The 16,079-nt window shown below is 40.1% G+C and overlaps 1 long non-coding RNA gene across 1 annotated transcript; it reads left to right on the top strand.

Moving 5' to 3' along the window:
- Positions 1-3,041: 3,041 nt before the first annotated feature.
- LOC114083772 (uncharacterized) lies at positions 3,042-12,612 on the top strand. The gene is made up of 2 exons (XR_003581202.1): positions 3,042-3,224; positions 12,286-12,612. It is a non-coding gene; the product is annotated as an uncharacterized lncRNA (long non-coding RNA).
- The last annotated feature ends 3,467 nt before the right edge of the window (positions 12,613-16,079 follow it).

Here is a 16,079-nt window from a genome sequence, read left to right as displayed (position 1 = left end):
CACTGATGAGAATATCCAGTCCTTCCATACTTGAAGCAGTGAACCCAAACCAGGGCTTTGGCCACAAAGCCAGCCATGCTGAGAGCTCATGAGAACATCTGGATGATGTCAGAATCAGTTTCAACAACACCCAGCATCACCGGATTACAGCTTCACATAGCCCTACAATTCTACAGGGGAAAATGGACTCAGAACAAAAGATGCATGGGTGAGTTCATTCTGTAACAAGCCAATCAAAGGTAAGTAAAGCAAAGGAATAATGAAAAGAGAAAGAAAGAAAGAGATGGGTACTTTGAACAAAAACAGCAAGTGCTTTTGATCCAGTTGTTTATGTCAGAAATCAATAGAGATGTTTTCTTTCACTTTGGAGAGTGAGAATTGAAATTTGTTGAAATTGGATCTTGAGGCACTTAGAATTTTTTTTCCTTGGTACTGGAACAATGGCACACATTCTGTTTACAAGAAGCACTGGCCACTGTGGCAAAAATTGTAGCAATTGTAGTGGTTTTATTCTCAGCTCTCTGTTTTCAGGATGTACAGGCTCAGAGGTATTAATGGATGGTACACAAAGAAAGCCTTTAATGGATTTCTGGAAATATGTAAAATATTTCACTTCAGCAAATGCCTATTTCCACAAATACCATCAAACCTTGATGTTAACAGGAAGGTGTAAGACAGAGCACCATTGCAAACATCTCTGCGTGGAAATTTCATCTCAGAAACAGGAAATGATTATGGTAAACGAATGATCTCGAGATAAAACGGTTTCACAAAACAAACCAAAATGAGTGTGGTGGTGCATGTTATCTTGCTTTATATGACTTTGTTTTAATTAAGGTCTGATTACCACAGCTGCGACTCATTTACCTAATAACAGAGTTTGATGTTTCAAAATTAAAGAACTTCAGGGCTGGAACCGTGGTGTCGGAGCGTGAGAGGGAGCATGTCATGGTAACCTTCAGTGTTCCGATTGTGAATTGCTGTGGGGATTTGCCTAAAGCCCCATGAAATTCATGGCAAAGAGAGCATTGTGTTGAGCTATGGAATAAGAAGCAGCTGTCCAGTGATGCCTCCAAACAGGCCAGTATAGGCTCTGCATACCCCTCTTGTGACTCAGAAACTTTTTCACCAAAATACCTCCTAGCTTATGAGGTCTCTAAAAGATTCCCTGTTTCCCCTGGAACAAGCACTGTGATCCTGCTGAAATGAGGAAGTTCAGAATTTAACTTTCTTCCTCTACATTGAAAGTTTATTTCCTTGCTCTTTATTTGAATGAACATGAGACCTGTAATAGGTTTTTCTGGATTGATGGGCCCTTTCAGCTAATGTTCCAGGCAGTTCTAGATTGGACCAGTGCTACAAATACTAAGAATAATTTGCTGGTTGTAACATGTGAAAAGTTATTTTTAATGGAACTATTCACACCAGCCAATCCCTAACATGCCTACATTTTTCTTTACCCAGATGCCATCCCAGATACCCTTTACTTTTTACCCTCCACCATCCTGAGCTCTGGTGCCTAAATCACAAACCGAGCTCAGGTATGTTCTCCATATGAGACAAGATTTGATAAATCCAGATGGAAAATATAAAGTGGAATTCTTCTGGTTTTGGAGCAGATGTTGAACTACAGTCACACGTGTAGTAGAAAATGTTTTATGCCTGTCTCACCCTTATCTTCAAAGTACATCCTTCCCCTTGAGGTGCCAAGAGCAGCGCTCTGTGACCCTTTACTTCTTGACTAAACTGACTTAGCCAGAGGCCAGCATCCTAGCCAAAATTGACTACCAATAATGGGGCCTGGGTAAGACATCCTTAATCTTTTTTATTTTTTTTTAATCTGGAAAGATTACTGTTTTGGTCATCCATATACAGCCTCTGTATCTGGAGTAGAAATTGGAAGTCCGAATTCTGAATGATGAGGTATTATTGTTTGTTTTCTCCCTTTAGACCTGACCCTATGGTTCTTGGGTTTCCTAAATTTTCTAAGCTTTTTCCTGCATCTTTAGAAAATAAGAAAAGAAAGTTTCTTTTTAATCTGAAGGAATCCATGCCTCCCTTGTAACCTGATAAAGCCTCACAAGACAAGGAGTTTGTCAGGCATAAATGTCATGCAGGCAGGGATCCCATCTATTTGTTGACATTTTATACGCAAGGCCTTAGAGAATGGGCTCAACATTAAATGAATGAAGCTTTGTGGTGATTTCTAAAAATTTTTAGTACAACTACTTCAGATGTTAGTACCAAATTGTCATTAACAGTGCTAAAGAATGGAAAATAAGTGGATTATGGTAGCTTACTTATCAAAAGGAGAAAAACAAACTTGAGTGCCTCATAAAGCCTATGTCAATAAAAAGCACAGTCATTCCTCAATATCCACAGAGGATTGGTTCCAGGACATTCTAAGAATACCAAAATCTTCAGATGCTCTAATCTCTTATACAAAATGACAAGCTTATACATAACTTATGCACATCCCTCATATATTTCAATCATCTCTAGATTTTTATAATACTAGTACAATGTAAATGCTATGTAAATAGTTGTTATACTGTATTTTAAGGGAATAACAACAAGGAAAAAAGTGCACATGTTCAGTACAGATCTGATTTTTCCCAAATATTTTCCACTCATTGTTGGATCCATTGATTCCAGATCTTCAGATAATAGAAGGCCAAACGTGACTTAATTCATGACACAAGTGCAGGAAGACTAAGAACCAAAGTCTCCAGGGAACCTCAGAAGGCCGGGTTGTGAGATTTGGGGTAGGAAAGGCAAAGGGTTTGTTGAATGATTGTACAAAGAAGGATTAGACACCCCAAACCCATTCCCAGGCTGTGCAACCAGGTAATTACTCTTTCTCACTGTAAATGAGAAAGTAGGTGTTTATTTTCTAGATAAAATGAAACAGAGACCTGGGGACATGGGCACAGCTGAGAGTGAGACAACGTTCAGATTCTTGGGGGATTGCAGGAAAGTACATATTGACAAGTCCGACAGTTAGCCCCTTTCATCTGCTCAGCTTCCACACCACAGGCTTAGCTCCCCCTGGCAGAATAATGGTTCTCTTTTGGGGAGGAATTATTCAAAGAGAATTTTTCTGCAGATGCTGATACTGGGAAAATACCAATGACACACTCTTTTTTCTCCAGGAAAAGTTTCACCATACAAGTCAAGCTTCCAATAATGCATAAGTGCTTCACTCTGCAATACAAGATAGCTTCGTAAGTAAAAAGAACCAATTAAATATAAATCAATAGACGAGCAAAAGGAGGTCTAGAAGAGCAGAGGAAGGGGAATGGGGAGGGGACAGAGGACAGGAGGGCAAGTGGGGGAGATCATGAACTGAAATTGAATTCCATGCATGTGTGAGTTTGTCGGGATGAATCCAAATACTATTATAACTATAAATCCCAAATTTAAAAAAAAGAAAAGAAAATACAAAATAACCAAGACATTAGAAGAAAACCATCAACATGAAAAGATAGCAACAAAACAAACAAAAAACACTACCAGGAAAATATAAGAATCTACAGCAAGCAGGGAACAAAATAAAATTTTGTAATACTGTAAGTATTATCCAATAAGAGAAGATATTGAATCATGAAACAAGAACAGGTACTATAAAAAAGAAATAATAACATACATTAGCTATATAACTCCATTATCCTATCCCACACTATTTAAAAACCTTCGATGAATACTCATTGCACTTGAAAAAATTCAGTCTCCTTGCTTGGACTTAGCATAAAATTATGCTTGCTTTTTCTCACACTATTTCTTGACCTCAATTGTGTTTCTCTCACCCTTTTGACTTCCAGTGCCACTGGCCTTTTGGTTTCTCAAATTCCCTAAGCATCTTGTTCATGTTCCTCTCTCTGTTTACAGATCTTCCCTTTGCATGGCATAGATGCCTACTGTTCATCCTTTATATTAGCCTAAACCTCTCCCCCTGTGGAGACCTCCCCTGTCTACTTACCTGGGGAAGGTTAGTCTCCCTGTTAGCTCCATCTCAGGCCCACACTTGCTTCCTCCATAGTAGTCGCTACCACTCACAACAATTGCATTTATTTCTCTGTTGACTTGTTTTATGTTTATGTGTCCCACTTGTTAAGAACTACATGGGGGAAGAAGGATCAGGGATTGTGTCTATCCCAGGTATAATTTTCCCCACAACCATTCAGAGAGCAAAGTATATACAGGGTCTTCAATGAATATTCAAGTCATGTAGTGCAGAGGATTTTGGCATTTGGTCCTAAGCTCTGCTTCTTTTGGGGGATGGGAGAGGTTACCAGGAATTGAATCCAGGAGTGATAACCACTGAACTACACTCCCAGCCCCTAAGCTCTGCTTTTTACTAGCTGTGTGATCTCAGGTTACAACTTAACTTCTCTGACTCCATTTCCTCGTCTGTAAAATGGGGATGCAACTGGTTACCTCTTAACTTTGTTGTGAAGAATAAATTACCTGACATATCTTAGAATAAATGTAATAAGAATTCAGAGAGAAAGCAATCTGCCTGGTACATTTAAGAGATTGTCATTAATATTAAAATTTCTTCATAGCCATCTTAAATAACTTTGAAACCACCTTTCTTATTTACTGCTTTTTTTTCCCTCTTTTTATTTGTTCTTTTTAGATATCCATGACAGTAGAGTATATTTTTACATACATACAAGGAGGATAACTTATTCTAATTAGGTCCCATTCTTGTGGAAACCACCTTTTTGTTTATTCACTATAGTACCATGGAAAGCAACTCCACCCTTTTTACTTTTAATCATGAATTTAGGTTGTGGTAATATACATTATCTAGGTGATGGTTCTTAAACTCTGAATATTGTTAACCTTGCTAAATTAGCCTGTAAAGGATAATATCAGTTAAAATGAAAAGCTATTCAATTGAAGTTAAGCTGAAAATTGGGAATTAATTGAAGTTAGTTAAAAATTCTTAATGGGTTTCATCAATATGGTGTAGTGTTGTACTTGTCTTATTAATTGATGTAGCTTAGAAGCAAGATGATCTCATTAAGGAATATTGAGGCCTCCTGTAAATGCACTGAGAGGTTGGGGGCTCAAGTTCCCCAGCACTGGGGTGAGGTCTTATGACCTGTACAACAGTGGTTCTCAGACTCAGCTTGCACCAAAATTACCTGAAGGGCTTAAGATCTCAAATTACTCCAGAGTTTCTGATTCAGAAAGTCTAGTATAGGATCTCAAGTTTTCATTTCTACATTTCTCATAAATTCCCAGTTATGCCAATACTGCTGGTATGGGGGGGCCTCACTCTGAGAATGCATAAGAATCTGGGGGTGAGCAGCAGGAAGATGATGCTATAGGAACTATAGACCCCCTAAGAACAATGTCTAGCAACAATAAATCCTACAAGTTTCATTTATTCAACATGTATTTTTTGAAGGTCCAATTAGGAAAACAGAATAGAAAAAACTACTAGAAATTGGTTACACAGGTGGCAGAGGAGCTGAATAGCCAAATAGGATGTGAAGAGCCCCAGAGAAGAGCAATGGGAGGAGGATATTACACTCCTAGACCTCTGGGACAGGAGGAGGAGGTAGTGTTGCTGCAATTCAAGGACAAGGAGCCCTAGGAAAGCTGGAACCACAGTGGGGCCTGTCTGGTAAAAGTGCAGCCATGAAGACAGTGCAGTTGCTACAAAAGATGTGGCCCTGGATGGACAGAAAAGGAGAGACTAAACCCATTAATTACTCTGCACCACATTTGGCTCTCTTTACACATGTCTGTGCACATATACAGAGCAGAGCAGAGCAGAGCATGGATCTGAGAACAGACAGGCACAGGGCCTTCCCAGAGGGACTCCCAAATAGTGGTGGATAAGACAGAAATGGTCCCTGCCTTCAATGAGGTCATGGTCTAATAGAGTGAATGCACAGAGCCTGGAAGCCCTCTAAGTACTGGGTTCCATAGGTCCTGATGCTCTCTAGGGAAGCATTATGGACTGAATATTTGTGTCCTCCCACGCTCATTCGTACATTCCAATGTGATGATATTTAAAGTTTTGGGCCTCTAGGAGGGTTATTGGGCAGTGAAGATGGAGCCCTAATGAATGGTATTAGTGCCCTTAGAAGAGGCCAGAAAGTTAGCTCTGGCTCTTTCTGCCGTGTGAGGATGTGAGAAGTCAGCAGTCTGCAGCCCAGAAGGCCTTCAGCAGAACCACCCCCCACCAGGCTGGCACTCAGCTCGTAGGTTCCAGCTTCTGGAACTATGAGAATTGAGTTTCTGCTGTTGATAAGCCTCCTGGTCTGTGGTCTTTTGTTACAGTAGCCCAAACAGATTAAGAGAAGAAGTATTTAAGTAAGTCGATTATGTCATTTTACAGATAAAGATATGAAAAGTAAATTTATCTACAAGAGAAGCTTTTAAAATGATTAAAATTATAATTGTCACATAATACATTCTTGCTTATCTGTTTAGGAAGGGAGTTATGGAAAGAAAAAATTCTCTTTTGCCCAAATAACCATATTTTGTATGAAATTAATGTTTTGAAATGGCAAAGCTTTAGAAGTGGCAGGGTTATCTTTTGAATTTATGAATATTTTTACTGTCATGTAAGTTACATTAAAATTAATAGGAGCCGAGGATGTCTAGTGAGAGGGAAGGAATGGATCCCTCACTGAGCTTTTGTTAGGGTCTGTAGTTGTGCTGAGAAATGGAATTTTAGGTATGATGCATAATCAAGCATGAATTAGTAGCATGGCAGAGTGGGGTCTACAATAAAAACACGTGGCTGTTTTTCATAGTTCAAGTGCTCTGCTCTGCTCGACATCCAAGAATTAAGCACTTAAATCAGATATCTTTAAGTTCTTGCCAGAAAAACGCTGTATGTCTCTTGTAAGCCTGATTTCTTGAGGAGGGGGAGGGTGAGTGGTAGTATCACAGAACTGTTCCTTTGAATGTTGTTCCTGTGGAAATTCATTTGAACGACATTGACATTTGGGGGAAAAGATTCTGTGAGGATATGAGATAACTGCAGAAGTGTTTGCTGGCTGTAGTCATATGGTAATGATATCAGCTTTGCCTGGGAAAAACGACAGCATAAAATTCAGCTGATTTGCCTAGGCAAAATGACATGAGATTGCATGTATTTGTCTAGAGTATTTTGATAATAGCATTAGAGGGATGGATTTTGTTTCTGGGACAAATAATTTAGAGACATAGTTCATACTCGGTATATCATTGCAGTGGTAAACAAGCATCAGGAAATGTCTTGTCCTTCTTTAGGATGAGACATTGCTGAGTTGCTTATACAGGGTAATGACATATTTTCCTCACAATCCTCCAATCTTAAGTGGACCGTCTATGCATCTCACTTCCAGGTCATCAATTGAGTTCATCTTATCTTTGTAGAGATAATAAAGCAGTGCCTATTAGTAAAAGAACTTTTATTTTTCTCATGACAAGACTGAGTCAATGCTAACCCACAGGCGCAGGTGTGCTTCACATGGTGAAATCGAAGTGTTCCTGAAAGGATGTGTATAAAGTGAGTCATTTTCCTATTGGCTTATATTATCTTGTCAAAGATATTATACCTTCCTTCCAGACTGAACTTTAATTAGCTGTGAACACTTTAACTCTTAGTTTGTCTTTAGTCCTACGCTCTTTTTCAGAGAAGTTCTTCACATTCATTGGTAACCTGAAAAACACAAAATTAGCCAGGAAACTTCACAATTTGGAAGATCCTTATATTCAGATATGTAACGGCCCTTCTCTTGGTGGAAGGCATTCCTGTAAATAATAAAGATGTTTACCTTTTGTTGGAGAAGTCCATGTGAAGTGAATGCACAATGAGCCCTGCTGGCTCTCTTTGAGTAGGCAAGGACTCCCCTTTGGCCCACGAAAATATGATGAAGTCATGGGCATATGTCAATTATTATCCATCTGGGAGAAACACTTTCCAGCTGTAGGAAAAGCTCAATATTCTGATACTTTTAAGATTCTGATTCTTTTCTCTGTGGAAAAATGATGAGGGACTACTATACAGTATACATATATGTTCAAAGTCTTATCTTCATGTATTTATAATGCACCCTCTTGTAGGGCTCTTGTGAAGACTGGTAATCATATACACTCAATACCTACCACAATGCATATGTATAATTGATAATCAAATGATAGTTATCATCATTGTCTTCATCCTCATTTTCATTATCATTATCATCATCATCATTAGAGTTATTGATATCTCTTTATTGCCACTAGATTTGGAGACTTATAATTTAGGGCCTAGCAGAATACCAGGCAGAGTGAGTGCTCAATAAATTACATATTGAAAGAATTCATAGATAAAACTGAGCATGTGAATTATATAGGTGTGGACTTCAGACTCCATAACTCCCACCAACCTAGGAATACAAAATAATTCAGGATTACTGACTTCTAAAACACCTGTTCATACTATTTTTTAGTCTCCTAAAACATGTTTCCTAAACATTTCTGTGAGTCTCCGAGGTTAATTCATATGTGCATAGAAGGATTTGAGCCCAGAGAGTTCCTGGTCCATGGTAATTTGGTAATGCACCAAAGCCTTGATGGCACTGAGGTGCATGGCAGTTAATGACCAAGGGCCATGTGTTGAGGGAGGGGTCTCACTTAATTTGTGGTCACATCCAATAGAGGAGCTCCAAATGCTTGGAACCAATTTATACAGACTGGCATGAGGCTGTGGATGTGCACTCAGGAAGTTGTAGACAGCCCTGTGCCACCTTCACAATCATCCTCCTTCTCTGGTCATACCTCTGTGCATCAGGTATATAGCCTGGCTCCTTCTTCCTTAGGATGAAGGCAGCCCAGCCCTTTGTGAAAATAGGTATTGCTCAGGTCTGCACCAGTGGTTCACTCGACATGCTAGGACACATCTGAACCCCTGCAGAGGACACAACCTTGGTTCAAATTATAGCTCCAACATAGCTAAAGGCCAGTTTGAAAATCAATATATTACATTACTCTGAGAGGGTGACAATTCATACGTTACTTCCAAAATGAATAAGGGTATCTAATAGGAAGAAACTTCGGGTTTCTTTTTAGGAGGCTGTATGAGAGGGCACCTCACAGCACAAGTCCACACACATCTATTCACATTTGTCATAGGACTCTGGGAACTGTCAGAGTGCCAGGTTTTCAGAGTCCCTTCCAGGAAAGTTTGCACACAAAGCAGAAATAGCTCCTGTACAAGTTTGACAGTAGGAACCATAGGGTTAACACTCTGTCACCATGCACTGGGAGCCAGGTGGCAGGACAGGCACGATGAGGCCTTACCTCTTTATCAATCAAGTATCAGCTAATTACAAGAGCTCTGCAGAATCCGAGAGCACCTCTAAGCTGGGAGAGTATTCGCAGCTGCTCTAGGGAACAGGAAGACCATGCCCAGTGGAGGTCTCACATTAAGATGGGAACCTGGGTCAATGGAGAACCTAGGAGAGAAGCAGCTTTGAGGAAGCACAGTCACCCACAAATGACTGCTAAGCACTTTGTGGTTGTCAAGTTCCTAGGCACTGAATAATAATAAGGAGAGGGGGCTTCCAGAGGGTAATGACTAATGGCCCCTCCATTTCCTGCTGATGCTGGCAGTTCGGTGTCATTTTGTGTTTATGTTAATTTATGCACACAGGATTAGAATGTAGCATTATGTGGTCATTTAATTTAATTGAAGTATGGAACTTCATGGGCCCAGTTTTACATTTCCCTTATAGATTTCAGTGATTTTATCTTTAGCATTTAATCCCCCCCCACCCATCACCATTCCTAATGACAATAATAATACATTTACACTTGCTTCACACTTTCCCTGCAAGGAGCCCCAAGCGCGAGCTGCGGCCCATTACCCCCACAAGAGCTCTGCAAGGCAAATGCCAGGGAGGATTTGAAGCACTCTCCTCAGGTTGAACATACATAAAAAGGTGCAGCTTTTATCACAGAGATAAGTTCCCAGCCATTTAAATTACTTTTGAATGCAAGGAGAAACTTTACTTATGCATGAGGCTTCCGCTGTGCTGTTCTTCATAGCGCAGAAATACGTGACCTTTAAGGCTGACAGCAGTGTGCAGAGTGCATGTAACTTATTAGGGAGCTTTCATTGATCACCTGCCCCCTTCTCTTAAGGATGGTAATGTTTGTGTCACACTGACTGGAAAAACTGCCAAAGGGCAAGGCGAAGCACCAATTGAGAAGCAGAGGAGGAAAAACAGGGGTAGTGAACTCACCCTTTAAAAAGCCAAGGCAACGGGAATTTCCCTGATGAATACAGAGGAACCCAAAGCATATCCTGAGGCTGAGGCTCACTGGACCCATTTAGTCTTTCTCTGAAGAGCCATGCCATGATCCATGTGGAGACACTGGCCCATTCTGTACTTTTTTTTTTCCCTGAAGGCCAAAAGAATAAGGGGAAAGTGGCCTTGCATTCTTTTGAGGCATTCGTAGAAAAGGGGCTGATAGAGGAAACCCTCCCCTAGGTCTGATATAGGGGCCATGGAAAAAGGAAAAAACAGAAGGCTAGCTATGCCACATTAGCATTTCCCTGATGAATCAGTGAAGTAGTTATAACTTTCCCCTGACTAGAACATCAGAGCAAACACCATCTGGCCCAGGTCCTCAGTGAATCGCAATTCTGTGCTGACAGCCTACAGTGTCTGCTGTGGCAAAAGAGGAAGCACAAGAAAGGTGAGGTCTAGGGCAATCACCAGAGATGTGCCCACAGGTCCCACCCATGGACTTATAGAGCACTCTATTTTGACCCCAAGTGGTGTACTGAGGTTCAGTTCTAGCACCCAGAGTTAGTTGAGACCCCACAAGTCAAAGGTTCAGTCCTTTATAAGATTCTCTCTACTTTAGATGCCAGTCATGAGAGGGGTCCACAGGCCAGCCACGATCTGTCCAACCAACTCCAACTCCAGGGGGTTGAACCCCCTTTGGGTTTAATAGCTCACTAATGTGAATCATAGAATTCAGGAAATCAGGGGTTGTAGCTCAGTGGCAGAAGCGCTTGCCTAGCATGTGCGAGGCACTAGGTTAGATCCTCGACACTACATATAAATAAACAAATAAAGGCATTCTGTCCATTTACAACTACAATAAATAAATAAAAAAGAATCCAGGAAATCATTATAATTACAATTATAATTGTATTATTAAAGATACAAATTGGGCCAGCTAAATGGAGAGACATATAGGATGAGCTCTGGGAGGGTCTGTGTTATGGTTTAGATATGAGGTGTCCTCCAAAAGCTCATATGTGAGAAAATATAAGAATTTTCAGAGGGGAGATGATTAGACTAAGAGAGTCTTAACCTAATCTGTGAATTAATTGACTGATGTGGATTGATTGGGCAGTAACTAAAGGCAGGTTGGGTGTGGTAGAGGAAGTCAGTCACTGGGCATGTGCCTTTGGTGAGCAAAGCCCTCCCTCACCCCCTTTCTCTCTGTCTCTCTCTCTCTCTCTCTCTCTCTCTCTCTCTCTCTCTCTCTCTCTTTCTCTCTCTCCCCTTCCTGGTTGCCATTTCCTGAAGCTACTTTCCTCTACTGCTCTTCCACCATGATATTCTACCTCACTTCAGGCTCAGAGCTACAAAGTCGGCTGACCATGGACTGAACCTCTGTAACCATAAACCAAAATAAACTTTTATTTTCCCTTTGCTAATTCACACAGTCACGCACAGTAAGAGAAGCCAGTCTCCTTAAGTTGTTCTTGTCAGATCTTTTGGTCACAAAGATGAAAAAGCTGACGAAAACAGTCTGGAACATAGAGCTTCCTCCTTATGGAATTAGGAAGTGTCATCCTACCCAGAAATCAATGTGTTCACCAATCAGGAAACTCCACTAGGATTCAGTGTCCAGAGTTCTTATTGGAATTGCATTACATAGGCCTGATTGATTAAGTCATTGCCCACAGGATGGAACACAGTGTTCTGTTTTCCTCCCCTCAGTAGTTGAGGTGACTCAAAGCTCCAACCCTCTAACCACAGGGTTGTTCTCTCTAGTGACAAGTCCTCATCCTGAAACTATCTTGGGATCCACCAAGAGTAATCTCATTAGCATAAACCCAGGTGTGATCCAGTGGGTTCAGGTTCATGAACAACAAAGACACACCCATTGCTCAGCAAATTCCAAGGGTTTTAGAAGCTCTGAGCCAGGAATCTGGGACCAATGATACAGAATAAAGACCTGATTTCCCAACCATGTTTTCTATCTTTAACAAGAAGCAGATTTTTTTTTGCAGAATGGCCCTATTGATGCCACCTGTTTCCTTTAAAGCTTGTAAAGGGACTTTCCTGCAGCTTCCGCATGCACAGAATGCTGGCTCTGACCTTCCTGTGGTGACAGCAGTGAGTACCTATGCCATCTTTTGCAAACTGAGCACAAATGGATTCAATGCAAGTGCACAGATCACTATACAGACCACAGATGTTGTTACCGAGAAAAGATCAAATGAGACATAAGCAGAAGTCCTGAGCCATGGGTAAGCTGCTTGTCAGACTACATAAGCTTTACTCCTTGAAGAGCCGGTCCAGGAGCCCTTTCCTGTGTGCTGTCTCCCTTCCGCTTGAGCATAAGCCTCAATAAAGCCTCATCCGGATTGAATTGCTTGCCTCTTCGTGATTTCTATCTGGAATTGAGCAAACAAACCTAAAGCTGAGCTGGTAACACTAAGAGGTGGTAACACCTGGTTGGTAACACAAAGACCATACAAATTATTTATCACACAATAAGAGCTCCTGAATTGGGAAGTCAGGGATGTGACACCTGTGTCCCTGCACTGGAGATTCAAAGAGCCTTAAGGGAGAAAATGTAGAGAAGGAATTCTTGAAACTAAAGGTTTAGAAAATACTTATGAATAGGGGTCAGGAAAAGAAAGTGGTTTGATTTTCTTATTAAAATGCTTGAATTCTAGCTTTTTTTATTTCTAGAAACTTGGAGACTTGATCACTGGCCATTGATGAGTAGCCTTTTTCAGTTCACTGAACACTGGGAAATAAACACCTGGGCCTGTACTATCCCTGTCTTCATTTATTTTATATTTTTTTCCTCAATTCAAATCCACAGAGATATTTCATATGTGATCAGAGTTCTGGTTCATACCTGTGAGAGATCCTTCTAAGATGCTTTGTTGTGGTTTCATCAAGGGATGCAGATGTGAGTGGACATACAGAAAGTAAAATGTACCGAATTATAAATACATGGCCTCAAAATATCTCTAATTTTTGCCATGAAGAAGGCATGCCTTTCTACCACAACTGAGTTTGCAGGAATTTCTCTATTACTTTATTTTATTTAAATCTGATTCAAAAACTCCTATCTGCCAATCCATTATAAAGAATTTCATTCTTGGTCATTATTGGGCCTTTTGTTTCACTGTCTATCCCCAGAGTCATGACAACAAAATAGATGGGAAATAAAATATATAGCAATTTGGGAAGTCATTTCCATCTGTGTTCCATACTGCTTACTATTGATACTGTCCAAAGCCACATGAGCCCTTCTATTCAGGGGCTTCAGAGTTAAAATCACCAAGGGATACCACTACATGCTATTACAATAACTATAATAAAAAATACTGATGACACCAAGTGCTGAGTAAAATGTAGAACAGTTTGAATTCTCACATGTTGCTAGTAGAAGTGTAAGATAATACAACTACTCTCAGAAACAGTGTGGCAGTTTCTATTAAGTTAAACAGACTTTTATCACATGATTCAGAAACCTCACTCTTGGATATTTACCCTACAGAAATTAAATCTTATATTCACACAAGACCCTGTTCACAAACGTCCATAGTAGTTTTGTGATATACAAAAGCTGAAAACAACCCAAATATCCGACAACAGGTGAAAGGATGAACAGATGGAGAGGTATGTCCATACCATGGAATACTATCCAGCTGTAAAGAGAAGTGAACTATTGATACACACAACATAGATGGATCTTAAAGACACGCTGAGAGCAGCCAGTTTCAAAAGAATAGGTACTATATGATTTCATTCATCTGACATTCTCAAAAAGACAAAACCAATCAGTGGTTCTCAGGAGTTATGAATGGCAGCAGGCTTGACTGTAAAGGAATAAGATGGCAGAGTTCTGGAGTTTGTCATGGAATTGTTCTGTAGCCTGAAAATATGAACCCAAATCTGTGTTAAAATTTGTAGAACAATACAAAATTAAAAAGTAAATTTTACTGTGTGATAATATTAAAAATAAAAATTTAAAAAAATTAATCCATGGCCTTATTCTTTTGAAGTCATGTTTAAATGCAAAACTCTAGTGAGTTGGGGATCCAATGCTGGGGCCCAGTTTCTCTCGGCCCAGAGGGTATTCCACTTAAAGAATTTTCCACTCTTTCTAGGAACACAGAGATTGGGCCTGCCTGGCTTTATAGAATGTCCACCCTCCCTGACATTTTTTGACCTATTCCTTTTCAGTGTCTTCCTTGTCAATGGGACACACTTGCTTGGTATTTTCAAAACTTTCAGGAAAGCGGAGAAATGGGTTGTTTCCAGCACTTCCGGCTTTCAGCTCTTCAATACTACCAGGCAAGAAGTACAACCAGAAAGAGGGAAATAAAGAGAGTAAAACACAAATGGTACTCATTCTTGCTGTATTTTTTAGAAAGAAAAACAAAACCCCAGTTAATACCTCAGTAAATTGCCCTGTTGCCTAAGTAACAAGGAGAAAATTTTGCCCTGTTCCCTCTGCCCCACCCCCATTCTGGCCCCTATAATTAACAAAGTCACAAGTTATGACAAAGATCAATTAAAAGCATGGGCACAACCCAGAAGCATGTGCGTGACTTTGTGTGAATTAGCAAAAGGAACAATAGGCACCAAAGCTGAGGTAAGATAGCCAGGGACAAGTGGCTCAAGAGCCCCATTTCCTTACTGAGTAAAGGGATGGCTTACCTACTAGAAAGTGAATGGTTGGAAGGAGAACATCAGGCCTCTTGATGGCAAATCCTAAATCTGCAGCTCTGGCTTAGTAGTGGGTAGAGGACCAGGTGCTCTGTATTGACAAGGCCAGGACCTACACTAAGTCTGAAGACTCACCCGTGGACAAGTCACCCCCCCACCCCCACCTACACAGGGAAAGAGGGAAGTCCATCAGGTCTGCATCTTAGGTTAAGCTCCAAAGGTGTGAGACTCAAATTCAACCCACATCCTGCTTTCCAAGCCATTAACTATGTAATATTGAAATATATCTATTTGAGGGCAATTCAATATAAATTTTTTTTTAAATTCAGGACCACTTTAGAAAGAGAATATATATTCAGGTTGAATTAGACTAATTAAGCATTAAACATAGCCTTGAACATTCTGAAAACCAAGGAGAAAAGAAAAATTTCATTAAAATCTCTAACTCCTAATTATTCCATAAAAAGGAATCTTTAAGTTATTTTATAGAGGCAAGCTTTATTCGAGAAATATGTGCTCTGAAGTGAGGCTTTGAGAAACATGGGGGACAATGTTACTGAAGGTAGTTTTGCCAAATACACAAATGCATTCTTCAAATGAGCATTTCCTGTATCTACCCTCTAAAAAAGCCAACATGAGAAGCAAAAATAGCAGTTTGGATGTATAACTTTCTGATGTTCTGAATTAATAATAAGATAAAATAAATCCAGTGTGGTGGTTCATGCCTCTAATCCCAGCAACTCAGGAGAATGAGGCAGGAGGATTGCAAGTTCACGGCTAGCCTAGACTACTAAGTGAGACCCTGTCTCAAAACTAAAATAAAAAGAACTTGGGATATGGCATAGCGTATAAGGCTCTGGGTGCAATCCCCAGTACTATAAATAATAATAACAACATAAAATAATATAATAAGAATTACAATAAGAAAATTCAATATTCAATGGGCCACTAAAGAATGGAATTTTCAAAGTATTCACAAATTCACATACACACTAAGGACTTTCAGGGCAGTTCCTTGAATGGCCTTGGACCAAGCCAGTTCTTCCCTATCTTGCTTATAGTTCTCAAGAATCATTGTTGAGTGTACTAGGAATGCTAGATCATAAGACATGGAGGATTTGGCTGAAAGAGCCTGGGCCCTGTCTA

This window comes from Marmota flaviventris, chromosome 11 (assembly GCF_047511675.1).
Source record: "Marmota flaviventris isolate mMarFla1 chromosome 11, mMarFla1.hap1, whole genome shotgun sequence".
In the NCBI taxonomy this organism is placed as follows: Eukaryota; Metazoa; Chordata; class Mammalia; order Rodentia; family Sciuridae; genus Marmota; species Marmota flaviventris.
Note: the sequence above shows the minus strand (reverse complement) of the source record. Positions and strands in the feature narration are given on the sequence as shown.